Raw genomic sequence first — 17,881 nt, 5'->3', positions numbered from 1 at the left:
TCTCTCTCTCTCTCTCTCTCTCTCTCTCTCTCTCTCTCTCTCTCTCTGCAGCCTTGCATGTTTAGTTTGATCTCAAGAATAAATGACTCCCTTAATTTTATGATCAGCTCAAGCCCTGAGCCTTTCCTAATAAGGTGTCTTTTGACAGACCTAAGTGGATAGAGTGAGTGTAAGTTAAGTGGCTAGAGTGAGTGTAAGTTCTGATGTCCCGAAGGTACCTGTGTATGTCAGTGCCTAGATGGCTTCTGGGCCCCTGAAAGTAAGTACATAGGCAATTTGTCAAACACTTCAAAACCTATATTTCTCTATCTGAATGAGAGATGCATTCTTGATTCATTGGCAACTTAAATAAAATTACTCAACAAATTATAAACTATACACAGTAGCTTTTGACATGACTTTCTGAGTCTCCATTAAGAATTACAGAAACCACTGGTCTGGTCTGGTCCTCCCTCTGTTTCTTCTCCTGGGCCCAGTTTGGTCTCTTTCCTTGATCTGGATCTTCATCTCTTGGAAAAAACCATGTCCCTCCCTCCTCTGCAGCCCACGTGACTCTTTATGTGCTCATTCGGACCCTGAGCAGCTCAAGACATTTGCTCTCTGTTCACATTGTTGGCTTTCTGGCTCTTTGAAGACAAAGACTCAGCTGCCACCCTATGATTTAGTGCCTGTGCCATGGCAGAGTGGTTTCACAATTTTTCTTTTCTTTTTCTTTTCTTTTTTTTTTTTTTTTGGTACCAGAGATTGAACTCAGGGCCCTGCAGTTGCCAGGCAGGCGCTTATTCTACTGAACTATCTCCCCAGCCTGCTTTCACAAATTTTAACAGAAGAGTATTTTCTCACTAGGGCCCGGGCTAATGTTCTCTCCTCTTTATCATTATTTAAAAGAGTAAATATGTGTGTCACTTAATATGAAATTCCTCCCAGGTGCTTAGCCATGCGACTTGCAAATTTGAAAGGGACTATTCTTACCTCAAGGGATATGACAAATACTGCTTATTTACAATAAGGATATGTGTAGCCAATATTTTAGAAATGGTTGTCAATCCCCAGCTCTCCCTGGGGATTTCATGTTGCTCATTTTATCTTACTGGCCTTATATCTTTAGGTGGCTAGAAAGGTGCACTGACTTGACGCTCAGTGGATACAATGCATTCCTCGGGTTTCCCTTGCACTGTCACTAACATAAGGCAGGCTGTGTCTGATGGATGTCTAGTGGAGTATTTGAGGACTACTACTGGGTGTGTTAGGACCTCCTACTCCTAATCCTTTTTTGTCATCCCTTCTACCAGAGAAAGTGTTACTGGCATGTCCCTCCTTATGGGATGCAACCTCCTGCTGCCTCCCACTTCTTTCCTCAGGACAGTTGTCTCCTCTCCTCTTATTCACCACACCTTTATCCTCTATTAAACATCTCCAATTTCTGTTTCTCTGTTACACAGTTTACTAGTTTCACTTTGTCTTAACCTGCTCTTCCTGACTATGCCAAAGCACCATTCAAGAGACACTTGCTTCCCATGGAGACTGGGCTCTCTGTGAGGATCAGCAAAGTCCAGTAAATATATAAGATATGGCCTTAGAAATTGGTCTGCTCATAATTCCATCTTGGTTACTGACATGCATGTGCTGCTCTCTCTTTCCTTCCCTTTCCCTTCTTTCATCCCTTGGTGCCAGGAGACTGTCGACTTTGTTGCTCTTCCCTCTCACTGTAGTTTTAATTCCTGGACATAGACTTTTGACCTCTTGCCCTCCCTTGAAAGGCAGATCTCAAACTCAGTTGTTCAATGCCAGTCCCTGCAGTGCATGCTAGTGGGGAGTGTCCATTTCCTCCAACTCTATTTTTCCTTGCTCATGCAGCTGTTAGCACTATTGGAAGAGGTATAGAGGGTACAGTCACTAAGTTCTCAGCAGGTTTGTCTTTCTCTTTCTTTGATCTGCACCATGTAGTAAGTATTGCTTTAACCTCCTCTCACACATGCCTTGAGTAGACTCACAGAAGCGCTTTGTCTCATTCATGAGAAAATCCAATTTGATGTCAGATAATCAAGGAAGGTTTAGGTGTGGCTGCCAAGGACTCTTATTCCATTCTCCTTCAGAAAAGCCATACATCATCCAGCCTGGCCCGGTGCTATTTGGCCTAATGCTGTAATTACACTGTGATTACCTGAACTGGCCCTCCTGCTTGCCTAAATGTGATTGTTTCTCCTGAGAATAATTCATTACCATTATTGGAGGCTTGGAGGTAGTACATTTTCACTGTCTCCTGTGGCTTCTAAATAAAACATTTTAAGCAAAGTATAGACAAAAGGGGGGCTTAGGGTACTAACAAATTCCTCCTTGACTGTCAGCAGACCAGTTTCCCTCCTAGGTCAGAACCCACATATTATAAATAAAGGGATCACTCATGGCATAATGTTTTTGTGATAAATGGCAATGTTCACTGTAGTGTGTTTGAATTATTTAAGCAAGGTTGTGTTGGAGATATTCAACAACCTGAATAGAGGAGGAGCCATGTTGGACTTACTCAGATAAAATTATCTAAAACAACAGGTAACTGGAAGAAAGGGAGGGACATTGTCTCAGTTATATTTTATTCACTGGAACAAAGTTTAAAGACCCAGCCCAGAAATGGGCATCTGAGATGAACACACACTTCTCAGAGGACAAAATTAAAGAAGTGAATAAATATATGAAAAAATGTTCCACACTACTAGCCATCCATGAAATTAAAATTAAAACAACACTGAGATACCATCTCACCCCACAAATAATGGCTATCATAGAGAAATCAACCAACAAAAAATGTTGGAGAGGCTGTGGGGGAAAAAGAACACTTCTCCACTGCTGTTGGGAGTATAGACTGGTACAACCATTATGGAAATCATTGTGGAGATACCTTAGAAAACTTGGACTGGAAATCCCATTCAAACCAGCTATCCCCCTACTGGGAATTTTCCCAGAGGATCTGAAAACATCATATCATAGTGATATATGTGTACCTATGTTTATAGCAGCAGAATTTGTGATAGCCAAATCTTGGAAACAACCAAGATGCCCATCACCTGAGGAATGGATCAAAAAGATGTGGTATTTTTATATAATGGATCATTACTCAGCTATAAAGAATGATAAACTCAAAGCCTTAATATTTAAGTGGATGCCACTTGAAGATATACTCATAAGTGAAATAAACCAGACCCACATGTGTAAATATCGTATAGTCTCCCTAGTATAAGAACTCAAAAGAAGAAATACAAATAGAAGGTATAACACAACTAAAATGAAATCAAGCACTTGAGGATTGGACAATGAGAGGGCAAGAAGGAAAGCTGGGAAACATGACAGGGAAAAAGCCATACATTTATACGCACAAGATGGGTAAGGCAAGGATCCTGAGAAACATCAGCAGGTTTTTGAAACTAGCAGTTAATTGGTAGGATTGTCATCCTAACTATATATGCTAACTGTGAAGTGAGCAGCTGCACTGAAGATAGCAATGTGTAATAGTAGGGTCATGCATGGAATGCCTGCCATTTTGGTCTTCTAAATATGTAGTGCTTGTCATGACATACCAATTAATGCCATACTGTCTCCCAATTAAGTGTTTGCTTTTTTAAAAAAGGGCAATAAATGAAAACAAGAGACAGGGAAAAAAAGTCACAGGACAGTCCTGCTACAATGCTGTATATGGTTAGATTTCTTAATTTCTGTGTAAAATTATGTAATTGTTTATTCATATTTTTTCAAATTTCTTTTATTTTCTTAATTTTTGTCTTCATATTCTACAGGGACTTAAAGTTTAGCATATCAATACTTGATGGAAAATACCTGTCCCATCTTATGACTGAGATGTTTGATATTCAGGCAGATAGTTAGGTTAAATCCAACTGCATATGTTGTAGGGTAAAAATAAGCTTCTCTTCTGGAGGGTTAACAACCTAAGTTTATGGACCAAAAATCAGAAAAAAGAAGGGCTGCCAGGACAGCCAGCATTTTGGCCCTAGCCTTTCAAGGTCAGTGAGGACTCAGGACATAGGAGAACTTATATTGTCACATTATGTAACTCAGTTGTGTCCCAAATTTTCTGATCAAGGAGATTATGGGGCCACAGGGGAAAGTGATCAATGATGTAGAGTGTGCCTAAGGAGAGTCACATAAACAGAAAACATTCTCTTAAGCTTTCACAGATAGCAAAGTGGTCAAGCAATGGCCTTGACTCCTCCACATAGCTGACACTAACTGTGGTATAGAGTTTCAGGTTAAATCCTGAGGGGATTTGACTGACCTTATCTGATACAAAAGTCGTATTTCTTGTTATATAGGTCTTGCTTTATCTTGATCTTAACCATTCAGCAGAAAAGTATGAAAATGATTTATAAAAAGTAAAGCCACATTAATATGCTGAGCTGTAAAAAGCTCAAGTCAACAACTTTGGACAATGCCAGTCTTATAGAAAACTCACTACTATTATGGACTATTGGACTCTATTGGGAGATTCTGCTGAATTCAAGCCCCTACAACATTTAAATGACAATGGAATGCCCTTCTCTGACCTAATCAAAAAAGTGGAATCAAAATGAATGAACCTTTTGTATCTGTATACTCAAAATAGTTAGGATAGTTATACAGCTCCACTCTCTTAATTCAATGAATAGAGAGGTTTGTTATAATAGTGTTTGAGACAGAATATCATGTCTGCATCTTGTACAATGAATAACCACTAAGACAACAATATGCAATATATTAATTGCTGTAAATGTGCCAGTAAGTGGTTGTGAAACTGTCTCACTGATATTTGTTTCTCAATAAAATTATTTTCTAAAAAAGAAAATCAGAAGTCATACACCTGAAATTTCTGAAATTGTGTTAGCAGAAGTGAAAGAAAGATGAGGGAGCCTATAAAGAAAATCAGATCAGAAGTAATCCTGCAGGAAGAAAGAAAACATGACAGTCAAAAAAAAAAAAAAGAACTTGTCCAGTAAACCTATTTTAGTCATAGATAAAAGGTATAGGAGTTTAGGAAAATTATTGCATCTATGAAAGCCCAACATAGGTAAGAAATGAAATTCCTAAGACAGACTCAAGCATATATCCAAGAAATTAAAAATTATACTGAACTTTTACACAGCTGAATGCAATACAATGAGAGCAGAACATCAGATCTAGAACACAGAATATGGTCAGCAATCATGAAAAGAAGTATTTCTTTAAAATAGAAACAGACCATAAAAAAATTAATCCAATATCTGGAAGATAATGCAAAGAAGAACAAAATAAGACAGATCAAAGTCAATGAAAAAGTAGGAGAGAGCAGAAATGACATATTTAAAGAACCTGTTCACAGAAGTATTGGCAGAAAACTTCCATGCATAGTAAAAGAATTTGACATAGAGATAAATCCAGTTAGCCATGCCCAGAATAAATCTACACCAAGACATATTATAATCAAGATTACTATTGAATATTCAGCAGAAGAACAGAATATAAAAAGCTGTTAGAGATAACAAATAAATCATAAATAAAAGGAGACCAGAATCAGCAGAATTCTCAACACAAATCACTAAGACAATAAGAGGTTGGAGTGAAGTACTTTGAATCATGTGAGAAAACAGTCTCCAACAAAGATCAGTGTAATCTACAAAGCTATCTTTCAAAATTGTTTGAGAAATAAGATACTTCCATGACAAAGAACAACATAAGAAATTCATGACCAGTAAGGCAGCTCTTTAAAATTTTCTAAAATATATTTTAGAAAGAATGAAGACTACAATTCCAAGAACACAAGTAGAAAGAATCCACTACGTAAGGCAAGCAATTAAACAGAAGGAAAATGCAAGGAACAAACAACAGGAAAATAATATGCCAAGAATAAGCCAATACATATCAGTTATAACCATCAGTGTAAATAGTCTTTGTTCATCAATCAAAAGAAACAGACTGGCAAAATGTATTAAGACACAAGATCCAACAATATGTCGAATACAAGAAACACATTTAGTGCAAAAAGAAATCCATGGACTAAAAGTCAACAGATGGGAAACAATACTTCACGAACAGGAATCTTGGAAAAAGCAAAAGCAGATATTCTATTGCAGGCAAGAATATCTACAGACAAAGTGATCTTTAAGAGATCACTTCAAGACTGATCAAAAGAGATAAAAAAGTTGTGACATACTTGCTACAGAAAAATTTTAAGATGAAGAGATATTAATCATAGACACATATGCACCAAATACCACCACACACAGCTACGTAAACAAAATATTAATAGGCATGAAAAATCAAATAAGCATTAACACAGTTATCATGGGGAAAGCTCAATATCCTACTGTCACAAAGCAACAGATCCATTAGACAAAAAAAATCATAACTGAACATGACCATAAACAAATAGACTTAGTAGAGGTCTACAGACTGTTTCACCCCACAACATCAAAATGCATATTCTATTCAGCTTTCCACTGGACAGTCTCCAAAACAGACCACATACTAGCTCCTAGAAGATCCTTAAGTAATTACAAAGGAAATGAAATTACCCCATGCATATTATCACAACATCATGCAATGAAATTGAAAATATATTGCAAAATATCTTAGGAAAACCACATAAATATATGAAAATTTAATAACACTCTCCTGAGCAACCAATGGGTCACAGGTGAAATTGAAGAAAAATTAAATAGTTTCTCCAAGTAAATGGTAATGTCAATAGAACATATCATAACTTAAGAGATGAAATGAAAATAGTTCTACCGGGGATATTTATAGAGGTGAATGCTCACATGAGAAACATAGGGAGCTCGAATAAACAAATAAAACAAGCTTATGCTGAACCTCAATCTTCTAGAAAAAGAAGAGTAAGACAAGCTCAAAGTTTAGATGAGGGACCAAATTATAAAGTCAGAAAGTAAATTAATGCAATCATGACTAAGAAAATAATATAAAAATCAATGAATTGGAGAGTTAGTTCTTTTGAATATTAAATAAAATTGAGAAGACTCTAGCAAACTGTATCAAAAAAAGGAATAAAGATTTAAAACCATGCAATTAGAAGTGAAAAATCTGAATTCACAGGATATCCTGCAAAATTTTAGATCATCAATACATTCTTTGAAAACTTGTATTCTAATAATATAAAAACCACAGAAGAAGTGGTCAGATTCCTAGATGCATAGAAATTACCAAAGCTGAATCAATAAGGTATAAATATTATAAAAACTCAATAGCAGTCATTGAAATTGAACATGTAATTAAACCCTGCTACCAAAGAAAAAGCATGGGACCTGATAGATTCACTGCTGCATTCTACAAGAAATTTATAGAGTATATAATACCTTTCACAAAGCATCAAAAATATGAAATACTTATGAATCAATCTAATCAAGTAAAAAAGTTTACATTGAAAATGTGAATATGCTATAAAAAGGATTGCAAAGAGAATATCAGGAAATGGAAGGATCCCTTGTTCTTTGATAGAAAAATAAATATAGCAAATACGGCCATACCCTCAAAATTGTTATATAAGTTTAATGAATCCCTATCAAAATACCAACAGAATACCTCACAGAATTAGAAAAAAAGTCCTAAAATTATTTTGAAAGCATAAGAGATCTAGAATAGCAAAACCAGCTCTCAGTAACAAAGGCAAGACAGAAGACATTACATTCCCTGAGCTGAAACTATACTACAAAGCTACTGTGATATAAACAGCATGGTATTGTTAAAAAAAACCAAATAGGTCCAAGGGTAAATAGAACAGAAGATACAGAAAGAACTCCAAATACATTCAACCACCTTGCCTTTGACAAAATGCTCAAACAACCTAACTGGAAGATAGACTTTTTAATACATGTTCCTGGAAAAAAATGACTTTCCACATCCCAAAGACTAAAATTACACCCATGGCTCTCACCACATAATAAACTAACATGAAAATGAATCAAAGATATAAATATTAAAGCATAAGCACTATATCTCCTGGAAGATAGAATAGGCAGAACTCTTGAAAGCATAGGTATAGGCAAAAACTTTGTGAACAAAACCCTGATCACACTGGAAATATTACAAAGAACCAACAACTGGCATCTTCTTAAAAACTTTTTCACAAAGAAAAGAAAACACAAACACAGTGGGAAAAGCTTTCAGCCATTCCTCAGACAAAGGACTAATACCTAGCATTTTAAGGAACTAAAAACAAAAAAACCCACATACACCCCCAAATTTGATGACTTGATCAGAAAATGAACACCTCACATGAATAGATGCTTATCCAGTGAAAACAAAGAAAGGTCAAGTAGACATTTGAAAAAATGTTGTACATCAGTGTTTCCTTGGGAGATGCATATTAAAATAACACAGAGATTCCATCTCACTCCAGAAAGAATGGCTATTACCAAGAAATCAACCAACAATAAATGCTGGTAAGGCTGTGGGGGAAAAGGAACCCTTTTATACTATTGGGTAAATAGTGTGAGTGGTGACTGCTGTAACTACTGTGGAAATCAATGTGGAGATTCCTCAAAAAACAAAAAAAATTAAAAAAGAGTTTCCATTTAACCTGGCAATTACATTTCTTGGTATCTGCATTAAAGAATTAAAACATAAAAGTATCACACTACAGTGAAATGTGCATATCTATGCTTATAGTAGCACAGTTTCTAATAGCTAAATCCTGGGAACAACCCAAATTCCCATCAGCTTATGAATGGATAAAGAAAATGTGGATTGTTTTATAAGATAGAGTATTACTAAGCCACAAAAAGGGTACAGCTGAGAAATAGGTAAAGGGATGTACCTTGAGACCATACTCAAGTGAAATAAAGCATAAACACATTGTACGTATCACATAATTTCTCTGTATGATAAACTGAAAGTGTAAGTAAGGTCCAAAATGAATAGTAGACACTGAATTGGGAAGAAAACATTCAAATCAGAAGATGCATTGGGGAAGGGGAGGGGAAAGGAAGGAAGGGACAAGAAAAAGAGAATAAAAGCAAAAAAAATGAAACAAAGCTTGTGGATAAGAAGAAGAGGAATGGAGGGAGGCTAGGAGAATGTGAAAGAAAGAAGTGAGATACATTATGTACAGGTACAAGTTTCCTATGATGAATGTGATCATTATGTCTATCTAAAGTGTTCCAATACCATTAATTAAAGAGCAAAGATCATATTAGAATGAAAATATCCCCCACCCCCCACCCCACCCCACACACTAAGCTCACTCAATATTATACTAGGCTTCTCATATAAAGTCTTGGCCACTGCCCTGGCACCAAATCCTCAGCCAAGGGGACACTGACTCATCCAAGATGCCTGGATCCTCACCCCATGTTACTGTGCTTTTGTGTCTGCCACACCCAAACCCCAGAACTTGACCACCAAGGAATATGATTCCCTAAAAAAGGATGTACCTAGGCGCTGTTTGCTGTAGTCACTTGCCATTTTATGAAAGCATATGTTTTTAAGGAAACATATGAAGAACTTTGGATGTAGAGTTGAATGGGGGCGGGTGTTCTGGAAGAGGAGAGAACATGAAGAAAGAAGAGAGCCTGAGGAGAACATGTGAGAGCAGGAAACATGGACATCTCTGGGGATTTGTTCTGGAATTTAATCCTAGAGTTACCCAAGAGTTTCCAAACCAGAATCTACAGAGATACAACATCCCTATCAGATCCATCTTAAAATATGAAAAGAACTATTAACTACACAACTAAACCCCCATGTAATGGGCATGCACACATGCGTGCACGCACGCGCGCGCGCACACACACACACCCTGAACTTTATAGAGGTTCCACAGCAGAACATACAGTACCCTACCTGGTACTTGGTGTGTGCTTGTGGGGGAACAGAGGCCTGGAGAGGAGACAGGAGATGAGATCATTCTGTTTGAGTCTAAACAACTGGTCTATGTCGCACTCAGTGCTGGCAGGCTTGGTCACAGCAAACAAAGACTCATGTCAAGGGCTGTATGGACACTCCAGTGAAGAAGAATGTGTGATGGTCACCCCAGCATCCTTTCTGGTCGTCACCTATTGTGTGGCAGCAGGAGTATAACTGGAAATTACCCCAGCTGCTGTGTCAAATCTTGACTGGTCAAATCAAGTGACTTTTGTTAGGATAGTCCTCGGCCCGACCCCCAGCCAGCCGCACCACCCCCCACACCTCTCGAGTCCCCTGGAGTTTGGCGTCCTCTCTGCCAATAATGATTTATGCGATGTCCAAGGTCCAAGGGCAGGTAGGACGGAGATAGTTTCGACACGACAAGGTTAGGGTGTATCTGGTGTCATCAGAGGAATTCTCTAGATGTGGAGACAGCTGGAAAGTCTGAAAAGCTATGATGACCTTCTCCTCTGGGCATGCCCCCCAGAAATGGTGGCACCCTAGGTTCTTATCTGATGGCGAAAGGGGCATGAGGCTCCTAGGTCGGGCTAGGGAGGCGCCAGGCAAGGAGCCAGCTGGAAGTGGGTGAAAGGGCAGGGGCACTGCACCGTGAGTCGCCAACACCCCCGATTTTAGGGAATGCCTGAACATGCAGATTTCTGAACTTCTAGGCTTTGCAAAAACAAGTGGTGTTCCCTGCAAGTCCTGCTCCGAGGTGTGTGTATGTTGTTGCCGCTAAGCGGACACCCTTCGGAGCTTATGGAGGTCTCCTGAAAGACTACAGTGCTATTGATTTGAATAAGTTTGCTGCCAAGGCTGCTCTGTCTGCTGGCGAAGTCCCACCTGAAACCACTGACAGTGTCATTGTAGGCAATGTCACGCAGACTTCTTCAGATGGTGTACACACGGCAAGGCATGTTGGATTACGAGTGGGAGTCCCAAAAGAAACCCCGATGCTCATTATTAATAGGCTCTGTGTCTCTGGCTTCCAGTCCATTGTGAGCAAATGTCAGAAAATTTGTGTTAAGGATGATGAAGTTGTCTTGTGGGGGAGGAACTGAAAGCATGAGCCAAGCAACCTTCTGGGTCAGAAACATATGCTTTGGAACCAGATTCGGGTTCAATCTCAAACTGGAAGATATTTTGTGGGAAGGATTAACAGCGCCACATGTTAAACTCACCATGGCACTTACTGCAGAGAATCTTGCAGTACAACATAAAATCAGCAGAGAAGAATTGTGACAGATATGCCCTGCAGTCACAGCAGAGATGGAAAGCTGCTAATGATGCTGGCTACTTTAGTGAAGAAATGGCACCCATTGAGTTGAAGACAAAGAAAGGAAAACAGATGATGCAGGTGGATGAGTATGCTCGGACCCAGACAACCATGGAGCAGTTACAGAAACTTCCTTCAGTGTTCAAGAAGGAAGGGAAGGTTCCTGCAGAGAATGCATTGGGCATATCAGATGGTGCTGGAGCTATTATCACAGATAGTGAAGATGCTGTTAAAAAACATAAAATTATACCACTGGCAAGAATCATGGGCTACTTTGTGTCTGGATGTAATCCATCTATTATGGGTATTGGTCCTGTTCCTGCCATCAGTGGGGCACTAAAGAAAACAGGACTGAGTCTCAAGGACATGGATTTGGTAGAGGTGAATGAAGCATTGGCTGTTCAGAACAGTTTGAATCTTGATCCAAGTAAGACCAATGTGAATGGAGGAGCCATTGCTTTAGGTCACCTGTTGGGAGGATCTGGAACAAAGAATTACTGCACACTTCATTCATGAATTAAGGCGTCGAGGTGGAAAATACACTGTTGGTTCAGCTTGCATTGGAGGCAGCCAAGGCATTGTAGTCATAGAACAGAATGTGGCCTGAGAGAACCAAGGATCCTGCTGTGTGCCTCTCATTTCTTGTGGCTGTGGTAAAAGAGGTGACCTTCATGGCAGCTGCCACACTATGCCTGCCCCTAAATAGAGACTAAGTTTGAGCCACACTTGATGAGGGAAAAATGCATTTATCATGAATGGAATGCTGTGCCAGAGGAGAGTCTCTCATGTTTCTACCTAAATGTGAATCTAACATGATGAGTTTCTGAATGAAAAATCCAACTGTAAAAGCCCTCATGAGAAATGGTATCCTACCAAATAAACACCATTTACAACTTAGATGATAAGATTACCAGGAAAGAAAATAAAGGTTACCTAATTTTGACAAACAAAGGATAGTCTTTGCCCCCAGTGGTCAGCAACACTGGGAAAATACATGGAAATACAAATTCTCAGACATACTAAATCAGACAGTTTGATGCCCAGCTCCTCAGGAGGCTCTGGGGTACACGTTAGTGTGAAAAGTGATGGCTCAGTACCACTAACCACTGGGTTCTAGTGAACTAGTTGGCCATCATATTCATGGGAGCAGGGTCCAGAAGGGCAAGTTCAAGCCAGTGGATGATGCAAGTGCAAGATTGGTTCAGGAGTACGTACAGGTCTCCAGTAGATGCCAAGGTGAACTGAGTGGAGGGAGGGTTATTTGAATTTTCTCCAGAAATTCTTGTTGCCTGTAGAATGTGGAGATGGATAATTTCTCTCCCTATATAGGATGCTGTGGACCCCATACTGAGCAACATGCTGTGGTGAAGTTTATGGGAGGCCATTCCATTTCTTTGCTTTAGCCAGCACAAGCTGGCTTTTGTGTATAATTTAAAGCATTTACCTGACATAGCTTGAGGCGGTGAGTATGCTGCCCTGGCCCCATATTGCTGCTGGTTTTTACTCTCTTCAAGTAGAAGGTGACATACAAACTGTTTCATAGCTGGCCTCTCTAGGTATGAGCCATTTGGAAAGGATGACATCTGGAACACTTCTAGTTCCCTCAGAGCAATTACACCATTTAGAAACGCTTTCCCATCACCCCTGAATCAATGATGGCTCCTCTTCTACCCTGCGTACTATTCCCTCAGGGCAAAGCCTAATGATTTCAAACCCCACTGGGCCATATTTCCTTTCCCGAAATCCTAGACTGGCTGGCAGTCAAAAAGGTGCTTCCTACTGGGACGCCATAATGTTTATACCCTTTTCACCTCTTACTTCTTCTATACATGTCTTAATCATCCTGCAATTCTTTCCCTCCCTTTCCTTCTTAAAAACTCAAATTTAAAAGTTCGATAGAAAAAAATTGATGATATAAAATTTGTTTTAAAGGACATTAAAATGAAAGAAGTTAGAGCTTAAATTTATACTGCAGCAATGTAAATGCAAACTACTCAGTTTTTATGATTATTTTTTGGTATTGCATTGACCTTGTTCCAACTTTTTGAACAATGGATGCCTATATAGTATTTGTAGAGACAGCTATTTATCAATTCAGTTACTTCATTGACCATAAAATAATTGCAATATATCTCAAACCTGAGAATATGACATTTTAATATATATTATTAAAACACAGTGGTTAAATTAATTTATTAAAATCATAATCCAGGTCTCCTAACATAATGACCTTGGGCGCTGTGGTGTGTAAAACAATACATACACATCTTACCATATGCTTTGCATTAATTTGTGGGGGACCATGTGGGTAGCTCTCCTTGAAACAGGAGCAATTGTCTACCGTTTTGCTGAGCCTGACCCTATTTCCAGGTATTGGTATGTACAGAGCTAACGAGGACTTTTTCCTTATGCCTTCCCTGACCCCAAAATACTAGCTACTATCTCAGTTGTGTAACGCAGGTTACTCTCTGCATACCCTTCTTTCTGCATATTGCAGAGGTGATTCCAGGTCTCCTGCCTAGCCCAGCTCACAGCACTCACCTAGTCCCCGACATTCTCATGGCCACTCATCTTCAAGCTGCTCCTTCCTTCATGAATGAATAAAACCTGGGTTCAGCTCTGGGTAGAGGCCTTTGTTCTGCGTAACCGTTGTCATGACTGCACTCAGGATCTCTTGCCTCTCCGTGACTACAGAGTTGCCTTAGTGTCTTTATTCTCTCCGTGGGTTGCACTGGGTGTGGTAAATTGGAATTCACTTTATGGGATTCCAATCGTTTGTTCACAGGATTACAAATATAAGCTTCTCAGACTGAGATGAGGACTGAGAAGGGCTTTCTATATTCTTGTCATTGGTAACGGGTAGGTGGAACTTGTCATCTAGATTTGGCTTTACCTATTTATCAAAGGTGTATGGTTTCAATGGAGAGTAAGACAAGGGTCATAAGGACACTAATTATTAACAACTAGATCTCTCTACTGGGAGCACAGGAATCTGAATGTATCATATCTTAGCCATGTTCAAAAATAAATGCTACAGTTGGAATCTACTTCAGTGTAGATCCAGATGCAACTGGGATGAGATGAATGGCTATATTTTGGCCATACCTGTGGCTAGGCAAAGTCAGTGAATTATGGAGTTGTCACTTTTACAAAAAAATATTTTTCTTTATCCTCTATTAGTTAGTCACACAAAACTGGACAATCACAAAATAAATTAGTCAAGCACATCTTCTAGTAATGTTGGCAAAGTATTATCAAGAATTAAGAAGATACTCTCTGACTTTCCACAATGTTATTTTTAAAAACTAAAACCATTGCTTAGTTTTTAAAAGAAATTATGGCCACAGCTTCTAACTTTCCAGACTGACCTAGATTAGTAACACATCAATTTGAAATCATATATTTCATCGTGACTTGGAAGTTTATACCTGATCGAGCAGTGTCACTTAATAGATAATTTTAGAGCTAAGTTTCCTAGCAACACTGCAACTGGCAGAATGGCTGCCCAGAAACCATAAATTAGTCCAGCTCTCTGTCTGCTGTTTGCCTCTGAGCTGCCCAAGAGCATGAGAAGCAGAAGTTGGAGCACAGGGCCAGGTCTTCTTGGATCCAGCTCCTTTCCAAGTGCTTGTGCAACTGAGAGCATGGCTTTTACTTACTATTGCTTCTTGTGTGGCTGTAAAATCTTGAGCAGAATGGTGCGACAATGTCTTCTTATTTCTCCAATGATTAATTCTATCTTGGCTCTCTCATCTTTGCACTTACTTAAAATGAATGCATTGGATGCCCAGCTCTGTTTTCTGTGTCTTTCACATCTAACCTTCCCACACTCTGGAAGAAAAATCCAGGCTTTGATTCAGCGGGACTGATAACTTTCATACTCAGCACAGTTTTCTGGTGTCTTGGAAATTTCTAAAGCTATTGTATTTACTGTAGAAAGGCATTTTTGCCTGAACTTCGGTTAGCTCTTTTATGCTATAGTTTCCCTCAAAATGTGATGGTTTCCTTGTTTTGTTTCACATGTTTGCTAGTGGAGAGCCTTTGCTCCAAGATAGGAAACTAGGAACAGACTTGTAGAAAAACGTTAGGGAAAGCACCCAGGAAGGATGAAGGTAGGGGTGCAGAGGAAGGTGGGAAGGGCTTCTCTGACATGAAGTCTCTAACTCATGCTCAAGAGAGGCGAAGAAGGAAAAGTAGCTGAAGAATCTCAGACTATCACAAAGTCCAAAAAACATCTAGGAGAGTCTAGGAGTCAGTGCTTTCATCAGAGTTGCACGTGACCTGGTATTTTTGTCAGTTTTCCCATCTCTGGACACAAGCCCTTCCTCCCACAGTTAAAAAGAGAGGAGATTCAATTTGGTTTAGAGCTTTACAGAAGCCAGTCCATGGTCAGCTGACTCTCAGACAGGAATGTTGTGGAGACCTCCAAGCCATGTTTCCCTCAAAAATGAACCCCTTGCCTCTGTCTTTACCTGGTCCTTACTTCAAACCTATTTACTGAGATACACAGAGTTGGCTACATACAAGCCAGTGTTCCCTCAATTGGCCAAAAGAATGTGATTGAGTCTGGCCAAAGTACCAGTGTGTCTCAGGATAGCAAAACAGTGACAGGCAGGTGAGAATTGTGCTGTTCTCTTCCTGTTGATGGCTGGAGTGGAGGCTCAAGCAAGGGCCTGTGAAATGTCAGGGCTAGGTCATGAAGTAACACCTCAGCTGAGGCTGTGGGACTCAGAAAGAATTATACTTTCCTAGTAAGAAACATGTTCACCTTGCATACATCAAACTCTCTGTTGCACTACTATTTGGGGAGCCCTTGTGCCTGGTGCAAGAGTGCTTTATTCTTCTTATATAACCCATGCCTGAAAAGCCTTTCTTCTCATGTACTCTGCTGCAACCTCCACTTACCTCCCTTATTAGTACCAATAAAACTTGTAGGTACTACGATGCTTGGCCCTTTGTTCTGTTGAGAGCAATCAGTCATCCCAGAACCCCTTGAACTGCACACCTCTCTGTCTTTTTCCATCCATATGCCACACAGCTGAGTGGGAGACTGAACCCTCCACTGGGGTTTCAGCAGAACATCATGGCAGAAGGTGATGTTAGAGCTAAGCTCCTTGGTTCATGGCAACAGAGAAGCAGAAGAGAACTATGTGAGAAAGAAAGGTACCAGGAATCAGAAACAGTCCCTGAGGCTATACCTCTGTGTCCCTCTTAGGCACACACAGGGTCAAATAGGACCACATGTGGTAGGAGCTCTGAGCAGCAGAAGTTCTTGCTCAGTTCACTGCAAGATAGAAACAGATATGCAGAAGCATTTCAGGGAGAATGTGTGTACATGGTTGCAGCAGCACGTCGCCCATGCTGGACTCGAGTGTTCCCTCTGACAAGGGCCACCTTAGCTGTGCAAGGACAGTCCTTTTCATGGACACATTGCATTCAGGTCAGCAAGATGAGGTCGCTTCACTCAGAGACTGTACGATCTACATTATTGCCAAATAATTCAGGTCCACATCAAAAGAAACTACAGAAAGATGTCACATCCTCTGTGCAGTGAGATAGCTTTGTCTGCTGGGAAGAGATCTTGAATTTGAAGTACAGTGCAGTACAACACCCACTGTCCTTGAGAAGATGTTTCTCAGGCTGCAATTAGAGGGTGATGTCCCTTCTTACCTATCAGGCCTGTATCAGGGTGTCTTGTCTTCCTAAGTGTGCTGTCTGCCCAGGAGTGAACTGAGAGAGGGGACTGTAGGCAGCTCCTTTATGCGCAACCATGACGTGCTTCCCAGAGATGCTATTATCTTTTGTTTCTCAGTAACTGAGTAATAATAGCTTTCCTTTACCTCCAGCCCATTCCTCTCTCAGGCTGCGAGTATTGGGGTGAAAAGTCCACAGAAAGTTCCATCTGCTTCATCTGCATATGATTCCTTTGTGAAAGATGCACCGTGTGCTCTAATTTCTCCCTCAAAGACTCTTTCCTCCTCTGAGCATTACATTCCTTTCCTAGCATCATTTTCAGTTTAGTGATGAAAAAATGCTTATTCCTTTTAATGCCACAAAGATTGACACAGGGAGCAGATGGTTTGGAGGTGACTGCAGCCATCTGCTTTCCCAGACCCCATTTGCACTGGTGACCTGTACAGAAGCTCAGAGAACAACAAACAATAATCACCAAATTCTGGGCTGGCCAGATAGCTCAGCAGATTAAAGCACTTGCTTAGGCAGACACAGGGACCTGGGTTCAATCCCAGTGCAATTGAGACTGGTTGTGGTGGCGCATGCCCATAATCCCAGTGCTTGGGAGGCTGTAAACAGGAGGATCACTACCAGTCTGATCTGTGTACTGAGACCCTGTAGACCCTCTACTGAATACATAGAAATATAAAAAATAATGATAAATTAAAAGTAATTGCCAACTTCTTTTTTTTTTTTTTTTTTGTATTTGGGAAAAGGTCTACAGGGTCTCACTACATAGATCAGACTCATAGTCCTTCTCCTGTTTTCAGCCTCCCAAGCACTGGGATTATAGTCACACACCCAGTCTCAATCTCCATCTTAGCACGCTGCAGAGGTGGGGTCAGCATGGCACACTGGGGATCGAACCCAAACCACTGTGCTCTTCCTAAGCAGGTCCTTTAGTCTGCTGAGCTATCAGGCCGGCCCATAATTGCCAACTTCTGTGTATACTTTGCACCCAGGTGGATTGGTGGGCTCAAGGGAGGTGTG

At 40.0% G+C, this 17,881-nt stretch overlaps 1 pseudogene; it reads left to right on the top strand.

Annotated features, from left to right (window-relative positions):
• LOC101591682 overlaps positions 1-11,765 on the top strand; it is a 21,355-nt pseudogene extending 9,590 nt beyond the window's left edge.
• Positions 11,766-17,881: the final 6,116 nt, after the last annotated feature.

This window comes from Octodon degus, unplaced genomic scaffold (genome assembly GCF_000260255.1).
Source record: "Octodon degus isolate 3935 unplaced genomic scaffold, OctDeg1.0 scaffold00081, whole genome shotgun sequence".
Lineage (NCBI taxonomy): Eukaryota > Metazoa > Chordata > Mammalia > Rodentia > Octodontidae > Octodon > Octodon degus.
The sequence above is the reverse complement of the archived record's forward strand: the minus strand, read 5'-3'. Positions and strand labels throughout refer to the sequence as shown.